Source organism: Lutra lutra, chromosome 6 (genome assembly GCF_902655055.1).
Source record: "Lutra lutra chromosome 6, mLutLut1.2, whole genome shotgun sequence".
In the NCBI taxonomy this organism is placed as follows: domain Eukaryota; kingdom Metazoa; phylum Chordata; class Mammalia; order Carnivora; family Mustelidae; genus Lutra; species Lutra lutra.
The window spans coordinates 16,413,709-16,430,926 of record NC_062283.1 but is presented as its reverse complement, the minus strand read 5'-3'; the positions used below and the strand labels follow the sequence as shown (position 1 = coordinate 16,430,926).

Genomic DNA, 17,218 nt, shown 5'->3' with positions numbered 1-17,218 from the left:
AGGGGGAGGGGATGCACACACACAAAGGCACGGAGGCAACATTGCGGGAAGGTGGAGGCAGAGGCTGGGGTGGCGCATCTAGGAGCCTCGGAACGCCAGGGACTGCCCGCCACCTCCAGAAGCCTCCTAGGAGAGAGGCATGGAATGCCGTATCCCTCAGAGCCCCCGAGAGAAGAATCAGGCCTGCCAGCATCTTGCTTTCCGAACTTCCAGCCTCCAGAACCTCGAGAGAATGCATTCCTGTTAGTTAAATGAAGCCTTTCGGGTGTGTGGTACTTTGTGACTGCAGCCCTAGGAAATGAGTAACACCCTCCCCTTTCCTACCTCCCATTGTCTGAATTAAACTGGCTTTGTTTCCCCTTTCCCGTTACAGGAAGTTATGCTTCCTATTCAGATGATTTTCCTGTTAGAGTGCATTCTGTGAAGTCGGGCAGTGGCCCTGTGGATCATCTGGGGCATGTCCCTTACTGCCTGTGTTTTTGGGAGGCTGAGCTCACCCTGTAAAAGTGCCCCATCCCCTCGCCTCGGGCAGCTTTGCTGCGCTAGCATTGTCATTAAGGTGGGAACTCAGGGCTCCACCGCAGGTGGCCCCCTTCCCTGGCCCAAGGAGCCCTCGCTCTGGGTCAGCCCAGAGGGTAGCTGCGGGGCCCCCTTGAGATCCCCCGAGGTACTTCCGAGACATTCTTTTAATCCATCTCTTTCCTACTTCACTCAGCCTCTGGTGGTTTACGCTGCTAACAGCTAAAAGACCTGATTGTTGTGGGTGGACAGTTTTTTTTTTTAAAAAACAAGGATGTGTGTTCCACAAAATCTAAAGATGGACAGTAATGTTCCCTCCTCCGCGGCAGGACCTTGGGGGCTGGTAAGTGTTCCCTCCTCCCCATCTTTCATGCCCTTGTGGTTGAGAGCATTTGTTCTGCCCTAATTTTAACTAAGGAATTGTTACTAGTCACTCATTCATCATCATTATTATTATAGTTTTTTTAAGAGTTTATGTTTCTTTCCTTATGCCAACATATTTACCGATTTCTTTACTCTTGGTTTCTTGCAACCCATTCTTCTTTCTGGCTTTAATTTATTTTCACCCAAGACTTTACCTCCTTCAGAAGCTCCATTGGCAGGTACCTGGGTGGCTCAGTTGGTTAAGCGGCTGTCTTTTGGTTTCAGCTCAGATCATGATCTCAGGGTCATGAGATCGAGTCCTGCATTGGGGTCCTCACTCAGAGGGGAGTCTGCTTGGGATTCTCTATCTCCCTCTCCCTCTGACCGCCCCCGCCACCAAATGCGTGCTCGCACATGCTCTCTCACCTCTCAAATAAAGAAAATCTTAAAAAAGAAAAAAAAAAAAAGAAAGAAAGAAAAGGAATTGCCTTGGTGAAGATCTTCTTGTGGTACACACTCTGTCTTGGTCTGGATATGTCTTTATCCTGCCTTCCCTCATGACATGAGCTGAGTATAGAATTTTAGATTGGAAGTATTTTTCTCAGCATTTTGAGGTTATGATTCCATTGTCTTCTGGCCTGTATTTTTATAGAAATTAAGAAAGCTATAAATGATCATCCCTTTGTAAGCTATCTGCCCTCTTCCCCAACATACACCAGTTTCTTTGCTGTCTTACAGTTTTACCACCACGTTTCTAGGGGTAGATGTGTTTGAGTCATGTTGCTTGGAGTTGTGGTGCTTCTTAGGTCCTTCTTATTTCTGGAAAATTCTCATTCATTGCCTTGAAATTATTTCTTCCCCATTCTCTCTGGTCTCCCCTGGGCCTCTGAGTAGACGAATGCTGGATCCTTCATATTTTTCAAGTCTTTATCTGTGTGCTCCCTTTTGTTGGATTTTCTTATACTTCCCTTTCAGTTTGTTAATTCTCTCTTCACCCGCATCTAATTGGTTTAACCTTTCAATTGAGTTCCATTTAAATTTTCATTTCATAGTCTGTTTATATGCATACACAAAATTTTATTTTACATAAATACATCAATGTGAACTTGTCAAATGTGTGTGTGTGTGTGTAAAATCCTTTTCTCTCTCTTTTATGTGGCTCTTTCCCTTAGTCCTCCACTTCCTTCATCCCTACTCTATGTAAATCTGTGAGTAATGCAGTGTATAGTCTCCCGTATATTTGCCTTGGTCATATCATATTAAACTAAGCCTTTATATACAAATACATATAACATATATTTATGGTTATTGCTTGTTTTAAAAAATAAAATTATACACTTGCCTCTTGATATATTACTCAAAGATACCTCATGGAAATCCTTCCAAATCTACCTGTAGAATGTTAATTCATTGGTTTTAAGACTTGCTTACTATTCCAAGGTGTGGACATACTATAATTTATTGAAACACATTCCAACAATGGACTTTCATTTTGCTTGTTCTCATAAGCAGTGTTTCAATACGCACTGTTGTACAAATAGCGCTATAGACTTATGCTTTTATTTCCATGGGATGGATCAAGGGTTGGCAAACTTTCCCTGAAAAAGGCCATAGAGTAAATAGTTTAGGCTTGGTGGGTCATGCAGTCTTCTCTTACCCCTGCCTTTGCCCCAAAGCAGACATAGACAATATGTAGACAAATGAGTGGCTGTGTTCTAATAAAACTTAATTTGTAAAACCTGGTAGTGGGTTAGATTTGTCCCCCAGCCATAGTTTGCTGGTCCTAGGGATGGATGATCAGAAGTGAGATATAATGTATACTTTTTAAAAATTTATAATATTAATTACCAGATTACTTTCCAAAAAAGCTATAATAATTCACATGTCCCTCACCAATACCTGAAATTACCATTTTCCCTGGATCCCAAAAACAAATAGATATTATGAGTAATTTACAAATGTTGCCAGTCTGATGGCTGTAGAGTAAATAACTCACTATAAATTTAATTTGCATTTTCTTTAGTATTACTAAGTTTGCCCAGTTTTTTATATGTTTGTTGGCCATCTGAATTTTTGTCATCTGTGACAAAAATTTTTCTGAGTTCCTTTTTATTAGTCTTGTTTATTGTATCTTTTGCCATAAAACATTTTAAAAGATTACAGAGCTAAACATATCAATCTTTATTAAGTAACTTGTAGGTTTCCAGTCCTGGTTAAGAAGGTCTCTGCTATCCTTACTCTGAATGCATAGTTGCCTTATTCTCTTGCAGGATTTTTATTTAATTTTTATATTTAAGTCTTCAATCGATTTTGAACTTATTTTCATATGGTATAAGATAGTGCTGTGGGCTTATATTCTTTCATACTCATATCTGGCAGATCCCTGAGGTTTCGATTCCCCAAGGGTAATATTTTCCCCCTACCCAAGATGCACAAATGACCAAATTTCTTGTCTCCTTCCTGGGGCAGTGCACAAAAACTTATAGTCCTCCTTTCATAAACGAGGCTTAGTGATTCATGCCTGAGCTTGGGTCCAGTTCCTCCACCCCCTGCAGTTTGGAGGCCAAGTCTATTGCCCATGTTGGATCTTCACACTCCAGGCCCTAGGGCCTTTGTCAGGACCCTGTCCTTGGTGGCCCTCCATACTCCCATGCTGTCTCAGCTCCCTTTCACTGCTCTAGTTTTTTTTTTTTTTTTTAATTTTACTTATTTATTTGACAGACAGAGATCACAAGCAGGCAGAGAGGCAGACAGAGAGAGAGGAGGAAGCAGGCTCCCTGCTGAGCAGAGAGCCCGACGTGGGACTCGATCCCAGGACCCTGAGATCATGACCTGAGCCGAAGGCAGCGGCTTAACCCACTGAGCCACCCAGGCGCCCCCACTGCTCTAGTTTTGATTTCTCTCTTTGTTCCTGGCCCCTGGTCATCTCCCATTCTGTCTTTGTAGCTGGTTTATGAAATACCGCAATTAAAAACAACTACTCTTACATCCAACTATTCTGTGTGTTTGCAGTAGAAGGGAAAGCCTTTCTGTGTCACCTTAGTCTCTTCCTTTCCCAGAAGATATCCCTAATCGTGGATATATATTTTGAACATTGGAAGCCAAATATGTAGCACCTCTGGGCCTTGCATAAAATGGGTCTAATTCTCCATCCCTCCTGAGGTTCCCTACCATGGCTGCCTTCAAGTGCTGTTTCAGCATTGCTAATTCTCATCAGATGTCAGATCCTATTCCAGATATATTAGCCAGCTTGCCCAAGAGGCTCATAATCTTTTGCATAGTTGCTTTTCAAACTGTTACAAAAGTATTTGGTTCAAATTCTTAAGTACTGTTGTTAAACCAATGAGTTATGCTTCTGAGTGACTAAAAGAAATGAGCTTGAGGAACCTGGGGATAGAGGCCCACCGAAGTATGTGGTCCGGTCAAGAATCTCATGTCACATTGTGTTTGGTGGAGCAGTAAAGGAGCCAGGAGCTGCAAGTGGCTTATGCTTTTTTGTTGTTGTTGTTGTTTCTTTCTGTTTGCTTATTTTTTTGCCTATGTATGTGAGGAGAATGATTTCCCTGGAAAAATTTGCTTAGGCAACAGATAAGAATCAAGAAATAGCTCAGCATTTTTCTGAGCACAGATGTTTCATAACATCTCATGTGCCTTAGGGTGAGCTTAGCAGAGCTTAGATGATATGTAAATTGGATAAAATGTAAGGTATGACTATGAAGTCATGCTACTTTGGGGGGGCATATTTGTGGAAATAAATTGTATTGTTTTATTACTTTTTAGTCATAAGAAGTTCTTGCTGTTATCTGTTTCTGGAGAAGTACTTGTTTCTAAATGATTGTTCAGACACACTAGAAATCATCCACACACTGAAAAAATGTAATTTTCAAAGTTTGCTTTCTTTCATTTTTCTCTTTAATTGATCTTAAAATTGATTTTTTAAAAGATTTTATTTATTTATTTATTTATTTATTTATTTATTTATTTATTTGACAGAGAGAGACCACAAGTAGGTAGAGAAGCAGGCAGAGAGAGAGAGGAGGAAGCAGGCTCCCTGCTGAGCAGAGAGCCTGATGCGGGGCTTGATCCCAGGACCCTGGGATCATGACCTGAGCCGAAGGCAGAGGCTTTAACCTACTGAGCCACCCAGGTGTCCCTTAAAATTGATTTTTAATTTGTTGTCATCAACTAGGAGTGCTACTTTTGGTAACAGAGGATGAGATGATTCAGACAAACCCTCTTGCTAAAGATAAAACTAAAGTAAAGCTAGATAAAATATAAATTCAGTTTTAAAATCATCAAAGAATGAAGGTAGTGAGAAATTACTAGTCAGGATCCAGGAGAAGACAGAAATCAAGAGTGTGAGTAGTATTGGAGCTACTCTTGTCTGGGGAACATTTGCAGATCTTGAAGGGGGAACTGAAATACTGAGCTACACTTTTAAAACCTTCTTGAGGCTACAGAGAAAGAGCTCTGGGTCCAGGGCTTGACAAGGCTTGGTGGCCCTGGGACATGCCCTGTACTTTGGAATCAGAACCATGAAGAGCCGCCCCCTAAAAGTAAGAGTGGACTAGAACTAAATGGGCCCCCATATGGAGCACAGCTTCTTTTCAAGTCATTTGAAAGACCTAAAATTAGAATATAATTAGTCTAGATTGTTAATAGTGCCCCCAAATTATGGCATAAGCAACAAAATTTCTCTAGAGCAACAAAATCTCTCTATATCATCCTAGACCTCATTCCTACAAATAATTTTTCAAATACAGATGTCTAGCATATAATGAAAAAAATAGCACAGAAAAACTTTGTAGCCTAATAAAATTGTGTGCGTGCGTGCGTGTGTGTGTGTAAAAGCCAGTTTCTCATATGATTGTCCAAAGTCAGTTCAGGGAGGCATTTCCTTCAAGTCAGGAAGAAGACAAGGAGGCCCACTACCTCTACAATTATTTAACATTGCAATTGAATGTTAGTTACTTCCATTAAATGGGCAGAAACATTCTCAGAGTCCTAGGAATTGGAAAGGAAGAGGCAAACCCTGTGTTAGTAATATAATTGTATATCTGGAAAAACCAAAGGAATCAATGGAAAAGTACAAGCATGCGACAATAAAATAGCATGATGTAATATGAGCACATTGGAATCATTAGCCTTCATATATAAATGATAAGCAATTTGAAGATATAATGAAAGAGAAGACCCTGTATACAATAACAAACATCTAAACACCTAGACATCAAGCTAATAAGAAATAGGCAAAAATAATAAAACTGTAAAACATTCTGGAAAGATAGAAAAATAGCTTTGAACAAATTGAAAAAAATATACCTATCCTTCAATAGGAAAACTTCACATCATAAAGATGTTATTTCTCCCTAAGTTGTTACAAATTTAATGTACCCTCAATAAAAATTTCCTCAGACTTTTTCCTCCAGAACTAGACAAGTTGATTATGAAGTTTATATGGAAGAATAAACAACCTAGAATAGCCAAGAAATAGTTGGAAAGAATATCTAATGCATGGCTAATCCTCTTAGAATATAGTAAAACATTTAAAAATCCTCTAAATTAAAGCATTGAGCTGTTGGCTCAGGAAAAGACTTATAAACTGAAGGATCATAATAGATTGCCCAGAAATATAATGAGGAAAAATGTAGTGCATGACAAAAGAGGCGCTGAGGGGCGCCTGGGTGGCTCAGTGGGTTGAGCCGCTGCCTTCGGCTCAGGTCATGATCTCAGGGTCCTGGGATCGAGCCCCGCATCGGGCTCTCTGCTCGGCGGGGAGCCTGCTTCCTCCTCTCTCTCTGCCTGCTTGTGATCTCTCTCTGTCAAATAAATAAATAAAATCTTTAAAAAAAAAAAAAAGAGGCGCTGAGTCAGAGGGGAAATTTTACTTTAAATAGTGGTGGAGCTGGGGCGCCTGGGTGGCTCAGTGGGTTGAGCTGCTGCCTTCGGCTCAGGTCATGATCTCGGAGTCCTGGGATCGAGCCCCGCATCGGGCTCTCTGCTCGGTGGGGAGCCTGCTTCCTCCTCTCTCTCTGCCTGCCTCTCTGCCTGCTTGTGACCTCTCTGTCAAATAAATAAATAAAATCTTTAGAAAAAAAATAATAAATAGTGGTGGAGCAAATAGATAACTGCAAGAAACAAACAAACAAACAAAAAGAAAGGATCTTTTTCTCATAAGATAGTCCAGGATAAATTACAAATATGTTAGAGATCTAAATGAAAACAAAACAAAGGCAGGAAAAAAACCACACAAATACTAGAAGAGAACTATGGGTGCATTTTATTTTATAAACTGGAAATTTCTAACTGAATTTAAAAAAAGATTCAATAAAAAGTTATTTGACACCATTGCAAACAAAACAAAATAAGTCAAGGCACAAGATAATTACAAGTTGAGGAAAATTTTGTGACTTATATCACAAAGTACTGATATGCTTAATGCAATAAGAATTTCCTAAAAATTGAGAAGAAAAAGATATGAAGCCTGACTTAAAAAATAAGCAAAGATATGAATAGACTTCACAGAAAAGGTACACTAATGGCCCTCGTTTGCAATAAGAGAACTGCATCCAAAAACTACACTGTCGTCTATCAGATTGAAACAAAATCTACAAAGTTTAACAATGTAAGTTTTGGCAAGGCTATGTGAAAACAGGCTTTTTCACACAGTGTAGGTGGGGGCCACAAAATGGTACAGCATCTATGAAGTGAAATTGGGAATGTCTAACAAAATTTCATACGCATTTCTCAAATATTTAACTGCAAATATATGAAGATAGATACAGAAGGCTATTCACTGTGACCTTATGTGTTAACAGCAAAAGGCTGGAACAACCCAAATGTTTCTCAGCAGAGAACTGGTCAAAGAAGCCATAGCATATCTACGAAGTGAAGTACTACCCAGTTGTCAAAGGAAACCAAGAAGCAACTCCCATTTCCAGATATGATGGAGTAAGTGGTGGAAAACTGCTGATTTCCACTGAGATACAACTGAAATTGATCTCTTTGAAGCTTTCAGAGAGCCACAGGGACAGCCTGGATGTGAAGGGTTGAATATCAGAGTGAGGGAACCTCACTGAAGTAAGCCCAATGTCCCGAAACCTGCTTTCCTCTTCAGGACATCCATGATCCTTGGCACTGAGAAAGAAGCTAAGTGCTTTGGTAGAGGAAGGCCACTAAGAGGCAGAGAAGCAGCAGAGCTCCGGACAATCTTATAGGTCTGAGGAGCTAACATTTGGAGGGGATTTCCAAATCAGCCAAGACTCAAGAAACCAAAGTTCCAGAAAGAAAAAAGGGACTTGCAGAGAAGTGAGCCTGACATTTGATGGTGTTCTCTTTGAAGTACTTGGTGACTCTTAGTCCATAAAGTGAAAGGCTAAGAAGCCAAGAAAAGCAGCTGGAATGCAGAATGGAATTCTTAGCAGTCTTAGGTTGTGGAGATAAAAACTGGAAATCAGGAACTGACTAGGAGGCAGCATCTAGTAAATGTTGTAGATTTTTAGTTGAGACCCTTACGAGGTTGCACATTAGGGTAGATCAAGCCTTGTTACAACTCAACCTTGACTCCTCTTAGTACCTGATTGGGTTGAGATGAACTGTCTTGCCAGACTATAGGTATTCCTCCCTGTAAGAAAATCACTTTATCTGGAGCCTCTACACTTTTTCAGGCACAGTGATTAGCATTCAGTTCAAAATTATTAAGACCCAAGAAATTGGGCCAAGAGAAAAACATAGTTGAAATATATCCATGGTTGTTCCAGATGATTACAGCAATCAGACACAGATCAAAAAATAGTTGTAATTAGTGTGATCAAGAAAATGAATGGAAAAAGACAGACTTTTGTTAAAGAATAAGAATCTATATTTTTAATAAGCATAAAGGAACTTTAACCCACTGAGCTACCCAGGCGCCTCTATAGGAATTTTAGAGCTGAAAAATACAGTAATCAAAATTAGAACTCAATAAATGGGGTTTGACAGCATATGGGACACAGCTGAAGAGAGAATGGCTGAGCTGGAGATAGGGAGGTAGAAAAATTTTGAGTGAAATACTAAAAAGGATGGAAAATACAGAAAAGAGAATAAGAGACATGATCTATCATATGAAATAGCCTAACATATGTAATTGGAATTCCAGAAGGGAGGAAGAGAATGTGGCAGAAACACTATTTGAAAAGATAATAACCAAGAGTCCTAGAATCAAAATTACTAAAAACCCTAAGCAGAATAAAGACAAAGAAACTATGCATGACACATGGTAATCAAATTGCTAAAAATCAAAGACAAGGAGAAATGATAAAAGCAAATAGAAGAAAAGAGAAGATGCTATTCTTTCAAAGAACCACCAAGACTGATAGGTAACATCTCAATAGAAATTATGGGAACCAAATGATCAAATGATGTCTTTAAAAGCCTAAAAGGAAATAATAGCCAGTCTAGTATTCTATACCTCATGAAAATAACCTAAAGTGAAGGCAAAATAAAGGTATTTCTAGGAAAACAAAAGCTGAGGGTATATATTACATAGGTCATCAGTAGACTTATATTAGAAGTATTAAATGGGGGGCGCCTGGGTGGCTCAGTGGGTTAAGCCTCTGCCTTCGGCTCAGGTCATGATCCCAGGGGCCTGGGATCGAGTCCCGCATTGGGCTCTCTGCTCAGTGGGGAGCCTGCTTCTCCTCATCTCTCTCTGTCTGTCTCTCTGCCTACTTGTGATCTCTCTCTCTGTCAAATAAATAAATAAAATCTTAAAAAAAAAAAAAGAAGTATTAAATGGAGTTTTCATGTTCTGCGTCACAATTGTGGTGGTGCATACAAATCTACATATTGATTAAGATTCATAGAACTGTACATCAAAAGGTCAATAATAATTATTATTATTTTTTAAAGATTTATTATTTATTTGACACAGAGAGAGAGAGAGAGCACAAACAGAGGAAATGGCAGGCAGAGGGAGAGGAAGAAGCAGGCTCCTGCTGAGCAGAGAGCCCGATGTGGGACTCGATCCCAGGACCCTGGGACCATGACCCTAGCCAAAGGCAGAGGCTTAACCCTCTGAGCCACCCAGGCACCCTCAATAATGATTTCTAAAAAGGAGGGCATTCAGCACAAAGAAAACAGATGGAAATCCAGAAGTGCAGGAAGGAATGAGGAGCAATAGAAAAAATAGACATATAGGAAAATCTAAGTGATTATTGACTGTACGGCAATAATAGGAACACTTTTGAAATTTATGTCGAATCAGAATATATTATAATAACACATAAGGCAGGGTGGGGTAAATAGAGAAAAGTGTTTTAAGAAATGGAGATTTGGGGAAATGTAAATACCTTGACTCTCACAAGTCAAGGATTCATGTTGCAAACTAGAAGATAAACACAGTATAAGAGTAATCCAAGAAACACTTCATATAAGAATAGAAGAAACAGTTTAAGAATAGTAAAAGAATGCACAACTGAAAAGCTAGTGGAGAGGTAAAAATAGTAAGTACGACTTAACTTAAAAGAAGGGAAGAAGGGAATGAAAAAGAAACATAAAACAGATGAGCCAGACAACAAATAAGTAGTCAGTAATTATAGTAAATATGAATGTGCTAAACACTCCAATTAAAAGATAAAGATTGTTATAATAGGTTTAAGAACAAAACATAACTCTATGCTGCTTTTTTTTGGAATATGAGAGAAAGAATAATGCTTTGTTGTTATTTTAAAATAATTAGTTTAATTCACTACATAAAAGGAATGGACAAAGAAGAAACACTCATGAACTCTTTTTATGAAGCCAACATAGTTTGACAAGAATATTACAAGAAAGGAAAATTATAAGTTACTCTATCTTATGGACATGGGTGCAAAAATTCTAAACACAATAATCTAAATACCATTTACCATTCAAAGGAGAACATTTTTGGAAAATCTGATGATTCTAGAACCAGAGCAGGGAAATACTAGTTGGATATGGGATCTTATCATATCAGAAAGTGAGAAAACAATCAAATACTAATGCAACCATATTAAAAGTTCATAGAAATTAAATTGGATATGCTCCCACTGACCAAAGATGGGAACATTATAGCTCAAAAAGAGAATAGTGGCTACAATTGATAGAAACACATCAAATATATAAAAATGCAAAAGTTTAAAATAAGACAAACATGTCCATTCTCGCCACTTCAGTATTGTATTAGAGCTCCTAGCCAGGGCAACTGGTGAGAAAAAAGGAAAGAAGGAAGGAAGGGAGGAGGGGAGAGAAGAAGGGAGAAAGGAAGAAAAAAACCATCCCTATTGGTGAGAAAGAAGTAAAACTCTCTATTCACTACTAAAAAAACTGTTAGAACTAATAAGCAAGTTCAAGATCATTATAAAAAATGCATTTTCATACATAGTAATAAACAGTATGAAAATGAAATTAAGAAAATAATTTCCTTTACATTGGTAGCAAAAAGAATAAAATACTTAGGAATAAATATAACAAACTTATGCAAAAATTGTGCACTGAAAACTATAAAACAATGTTAAAGAAATTAAAGAAGATTTAAATAAATGGGAAGACATCCTATGTTAACGGATTGGAAGACTTAATATTGTTGAGATACCAATATAACTATTTTATCTACAGATTAGACACAGTCTCTCTCAAAATTCCAGGTGGCTTTATTGCAACGATTGATAAGCTGATCCTAAAATTTATATGGATATACAAGAGAACCAGAATAGCCTGAACAATCTTGAAAAAGAATAAAGTGAGTGGGGGTACCCTGGGTGGCTCAGTTGGTTAAGCATCTGTCTTCGGCTCTGGTCATGATCCCAGGGTCCTGGGATCAAGCCCCACATCAGGCTCCCTGCTCAATAGGGAGACTCCTTCTCCCTCTCCCACTCCCCCTACTTGTGCACCCTCTCTCTCTTTGTCAAATAAATCTTAAAAAAAAAAAAAAAAGCTAGTGGACCTACGTTCTCAAATATTCTCAAATCATGTATCTGATAAGGGACTTGTATTCAGGATTTATAAAGAATTCCTACTGCTCAATAATAGATAAATACCCCAATTAAAAAACGGACAAATAGGGGCACCTGGGTGGCTCAGTGGTTGAAGCCTCTGCCTTCGGCTCAGGTCATGGTCTCGGGGTCCTGGGATCGAGCCCCATGTCGGGCTCTCTGCTCACAGCGGGGAGCCTGCCTCCTCCTCCTCCTCTCTCTCTCTGCCTGCCTCTCTGCCTACTCGTGATCTGTCTGTCAAAATAAAAAAAAAAAAAACAAAAAAACGGACAAATAATTTGAATAGATATTTCTCTGTAAAAGAAAACGGATGGCTAATGACATGTAAAAACATGCTCAATACCATTCATCATTAGAAAAATACAAATACAAATCATAATGATGTATCACTTCACAACCACTAGAATGGCTATAACAAAAAGGACAATGATAAATGTTGATGATACTGGAGAATCTGGAAACTCATATGCTGGTCGCGTAAGTGTACAAAGTGCAGTCACTTTGAAAAAGAGTTTGACAATTCTTCAAAATATTAAACACTATATAACCTAGCAATTCCTTTGGGCAGATAGCTTCCCAAAAGAAATGAAAATATATGTCCACACTTAATCTCGTATGTAAATGCTCATAGCAGCATTATTCATAATAACACAAAGTAGATACAACCCAATGTCCATCAACTGATAAATGGATAAGCAAAATGTGGTATATCCATACAATAGAATATTATTCAGCAAATAAAGGACTGAAATACCGATCTATGCTACAACATGAATAAAAGTCAAAAACATGATGCTAAGGGGAAGAAGCCAGTCACAAAAGATCACATATGATTCTGTCATAGGAATCATACAGTGTAGGCAAATCCACAGAGAAAGAAAGTATGTTAGTGGTTGCCTAGGACTTGGGGGGAGGGACCCAACAGAATGTGAATGATTACTAATAGGTACAAGGTTTCCTTTGGTGATGATGAAAGTGTTCTAAAATTAGATTATGGTGATGGCTGCATGACTCTGTAAATACAGTAAACACTCTTGAATATTATACTTTAAATTGTGAACATTATGGCATGTAAATTATGTCTCAATAAAGCTGTTTTAAAATTTCATGAGTGAGTAGGGGCACCTGGGTGGTTCAGTGGGTTAAGCCTCTGCCTTTGGCTCAGGTCATGATCTCAGGGTCCTGGGATCGAGCCCCGCATCCAGCTCTCTGCTCAGCAGTGAGCCTGCTTCCTCCCTCTCTCTGTGCCTGCCTCTCTGCCTACTTGTGATCTCTGTCTGTTAAATAAATAAATAAAATCTTAAAAAAAAAAGAATAAAATTTCATGAGTGTATATAATGCCATACATTTAAAAATAATGTTGATTACTAGTGGAGATTGGTAGTGTATCAACTCTTACTCTGGAAAGAATCAAGCATTTTTCCTGTTTTTCCCTTTCAAACTGCAGTTTTAAGTAGCAAATAGTTATAGTTGAAGGGAAAGTATTTATTATGGGAGAATTACAACTAATAAAAGCAGAAAGATAGAAATAGGAAATTACCATATTGAAACCCTCATGAATAATTTCAAGAAGGAACTAAAAAAGAAGTATTTTAGATTCACAAGGAAAGCTAACTTGAAATTACAGAGCTGAAATATAAAGTAATGAAAATTAAGAACTCAAAATAGCAGTTTAGATACAGCTGAAGAGAGGATTAGCAAACTGAACAGAAGAATGATGCAGAGGGAGACAAAACAATGAGAAGAACCTACTAGAGGGTCCAAGACATATATGATCAAATGAAAAAGCCTAACAGACATTTAAATGGTGTCCCAGTAGGAAGGGAGAGAGAGAATGGGGCATGGTAATCTTTGAAAAGATAAGGTTGAAAGGGAATATAGCCTTAGATGCTCAGGCCACAATTTTAGACAACCATCCTGGGTCATATAGAAGTAGATAAGGTAGTAGATTTTCTGACAAGGAAGAAAGAATAAAACCTGGGATCATGCTGTTTTTAGAGAGATGGAGGCAGAGACTTAAAGATAGTAGTCCTGTATCCAGAAATTTTTTAAGGTCTCACTCTGGTCCTTAGTGATGTCCACCTGTATTTCCTATTCTTTGGTTTCTTTAATCTTTATAATAAATTCCCCTTCGCTTAAGCTTTTTTGTTTAAAGTGATGTTTTAAAAGACAAAGGCAGTATCTTTTTATTGCTTTATTTCCCTGGTTAGACATCCTTCTTTTTTTTTTTTTTTAAGATTATGTATTTATTTGATAGAGAAAGAGAGAGAGCAAGCATGAGTGGGGGAGGGGCAGAGGAAGAGGGAGAAGCAGACTCCCCACTGAGCAGGGAGCCTAACATGGGACTCGATTCCAGGACTGGGAGATCATGACCTGAGCTGAAGGCAGACACTCAACCAACTGAGCCACTCAGGACCCCCCCTTCTCTTGTTTTAGACCTTTGTGGAAATGACGCCATTGTTTCATTAACATGTGTGCTCTTTGCTTTTGGTTTCAGATTATGGAAGCATCTTTCTATTCCAGTATATAAAGAGCTTTTGTGTGTTATGAATGGATGTGGAATTTTATTGGATATCTTTTTGCCATTTATAGAGATGGTCATATGGATTTTTTTTATATCAACTTATTTTTGTGATGGTTTACATGAACAGTTTCACTACTGTTGTATTAGCCTTGTCTAACTGGACTAAATCTTACTCATTTATGACACAATTATTCTTTAATTTTTAATTTTTTATTGTATTTTATCATTTTTTAAAATTTAAATTCAAGTTAGCTGATATATAGTGTAGGATTGGTTTCAGGAGTAGAATTTAGTGATTCATCACTTATGTATAACACCCAGTGCTCATCCCAACAATTCAGCTTATGAATATCCTTATAGAATCTGTGCCTGTCTCATTCATTTGGATAGTAGTTCTTATTTCTCTTTTTTTTTCTGTTTTAGAATAAAAATTATGTAATGCTTGTACGATGAATTAGAAACTCTTCATCTTTTTCTCTGTTCTGCACAGTTTTAACTCACACCAGGATTATTTGTATCTTCCTTAGGACTTTGATAGGAGTCTCTTCAAAATCCATCTGAATACAGTGTCTTATTTTGGGGGTAGTGCTTTGAAATTTTTCAGTTCTTTTCTCCTAAGGGTTATTTTCCATGAAGTTTTCTATCTCCTCCTGGTTTTGCTTTGATGATTTAAAATTTCCAGGCACTATCCTGTTTCATCCAGATTTTCAAACACATTCACATGGAGTTGTATATAGTATTTTCTTCTGTATGCTATGATTATCTCTCTCTTTATTTCTAATGTTACAGATTCATGGTTATTATTATTATTTTTTCCTATCTGCAGTTGCCAGGGATTTGTCTTTTGTTGCTGGACTTGTAAAAACCCCAAATCTTGATTTTACTTACCAAATATACTTTTTTTGTTTTCTAATTCATTACTTTTTGTTTTATCTCTACCAATCCTCTTTTCCTACTTGTTTCAGTTTATTTTGTTCTTTTCTTATTTTTGAATGAAAATTAGTTTATTTAGTGAGTTCCTTAATTTCTCATTGCTTTATTTTGATATCATTCTTTATTTAAACATGAATATGAAGACTCATACCTTCTGAAGAGAACTGAAAAACATTATTTTCAAATCCTAGCTATGGTAGTGTATTATGTTATCTTACTCAAGGAATCAATCTGAGAGAATTCACTTGAAAAAATTCAGTTAGATGTGTAAGAGAGAAAAGCTTGCTGTTAGTCTCACAAATTAAAAAGATGTCTTTCTATGAAAACATCAAGAAGTATGAATGACCATGTTTCTCTTTTATTATTCCCACTTCAGCCTGGGACTATCCAAATTCCTATTTCCTAAAACTGCTAATTCAAAAAAGGTATGTTCCCCCAAGGAACATCTTTCCTTTAAAACCCTCACCCCCGCTTAACCAAAAATCTTTCTTATTAATATTAGTTGACAGCTCTCATGACTTTGACCAACCGGTTCTCCAAGTTCAACTACCTTTGTGCTTAAACATTTTAAATATTTTATAATGTGGAAGAGTGATTCATTTTAATTGGAGAGAGCTCTTTCAGAATTTCCAAAATGAAATTTGAGCTTACACAAAGAAAGCCTCAGACAGAAAAGGCTAATTTTTCATAAACGACGGCAAAGGGGACACACAATGGATGTCTGTCTGTGACCTTAGCGTTTGTGGTTTCTGCCGAGGAGCTCAACAGCCATTTTTGATTGTTGGGTGACTCAGCCCTGGTGCGCGAATGCTTGCATGAAACAGAGACACGCAGCAGGGGAGTTCTTCACGAGTTTGAATTGTTTAGATTTTCTTTTGTACCTATAATTCACCATTTAAACATTCTCAAGTGCATTTGTTTATATGTTACTCGGGCTTAACACTGAGGCCTTTGAGAAATTCCTACGTGCTATTACGTGGAGAAATGTCTCCTTGGCATGGGAAAGAAGGCAGTGAGGGGACAGAGAATGTGACCTTGTGCCCTGAGAACATATTCGAGAAACTCAGAGTGATGGTGGGAGTCTGGGGAGAGGAGTGACTCCTCCAGAAACTGAGAGAGGAGTGTGAAACAGGTGCTGAGGAGTAGAAAGGCTGTGCAGGAGGCAAGAGCCTGGGCTTACCTATTGGACAGAGACATGAGTTAATTCCCCAGTAACGAAGAAGAAAATTAGGTCAGTGAAGAAGCATGGCGGTTGTGTGGCAGGTGAAGTAGCACGAGCAAAGTTAAGAAGCTGTAAAGTGGCTGATGCGTGAAGAGGGGCATGGCTGAGGGAGGTGTGGGCAGGACAGGGTGTGGGAGACTAAGCTCCGGTCAAGGAAGGCCTTGAATGCCACACCAGGAGAACACTGGGGGGTTCCCCGCGAGATGGCATGATCACACTGGAGTTGGAGGAAAATCACCCTGAATGCAGGACGGAGCGGGGACACGAAGGGGCAGGGTGCGTGGAGGAGGCTTAGCTAGGAGGTCCTTACAGTAGTCGAGCTGAGCAGGACGGTACCGGGCAGATGAGGGGAAAGCCATAGGAGTGGTAATAAAAAGCGGACAGGTTCTATGATACCAGAGGCAAAATGCTATCGCTGTTGGCCACTGGTTGGATATAGAGCTTGAAAGAATGGCAATCAGTTTTGATTGCTGGCTTCGGCAGCAAGGCAGGTGGTAATGCAGTGCGGAGAGAGACCGTATCTACAGAGGTTGTCTGCAGATTGCAAGCAGAGGGGTTATGTGTGCTGGAAGGTGTGAGAAGACTGAGGGCCTGAGTTAGCCACAGGAGCGGGAGGGTTGACCGGAGAGGCTTGTTAAGCAGTGTTGGGGCCCAGCTGATGGT

General features: G+C 38.7%; 1 long non-coding RNA gene across 2 annotated transcripts in view; it reads left to right on the top strand.

Moving 5' to 3' along the window:
- Nucleotides 1–441: 441 nt before the first annotated feature.
- The window catches only part of LOC125101518 (uncharacterized), a 38,817-nt gene continuing 22,040 nt past the window's right edge, over nucleotides 442–17,218 (top strand). For both annotated transcript variants that reach the window (XR_007127891.1, XR_007127892.1), the window contains exon 1: nucleotides 442–862. This is a non-coding gene — a long non-coding RNA (uncharacterized LOC125101518). The remainder of the gene's footprint in view (nucleotides 863–17,218) is intronic.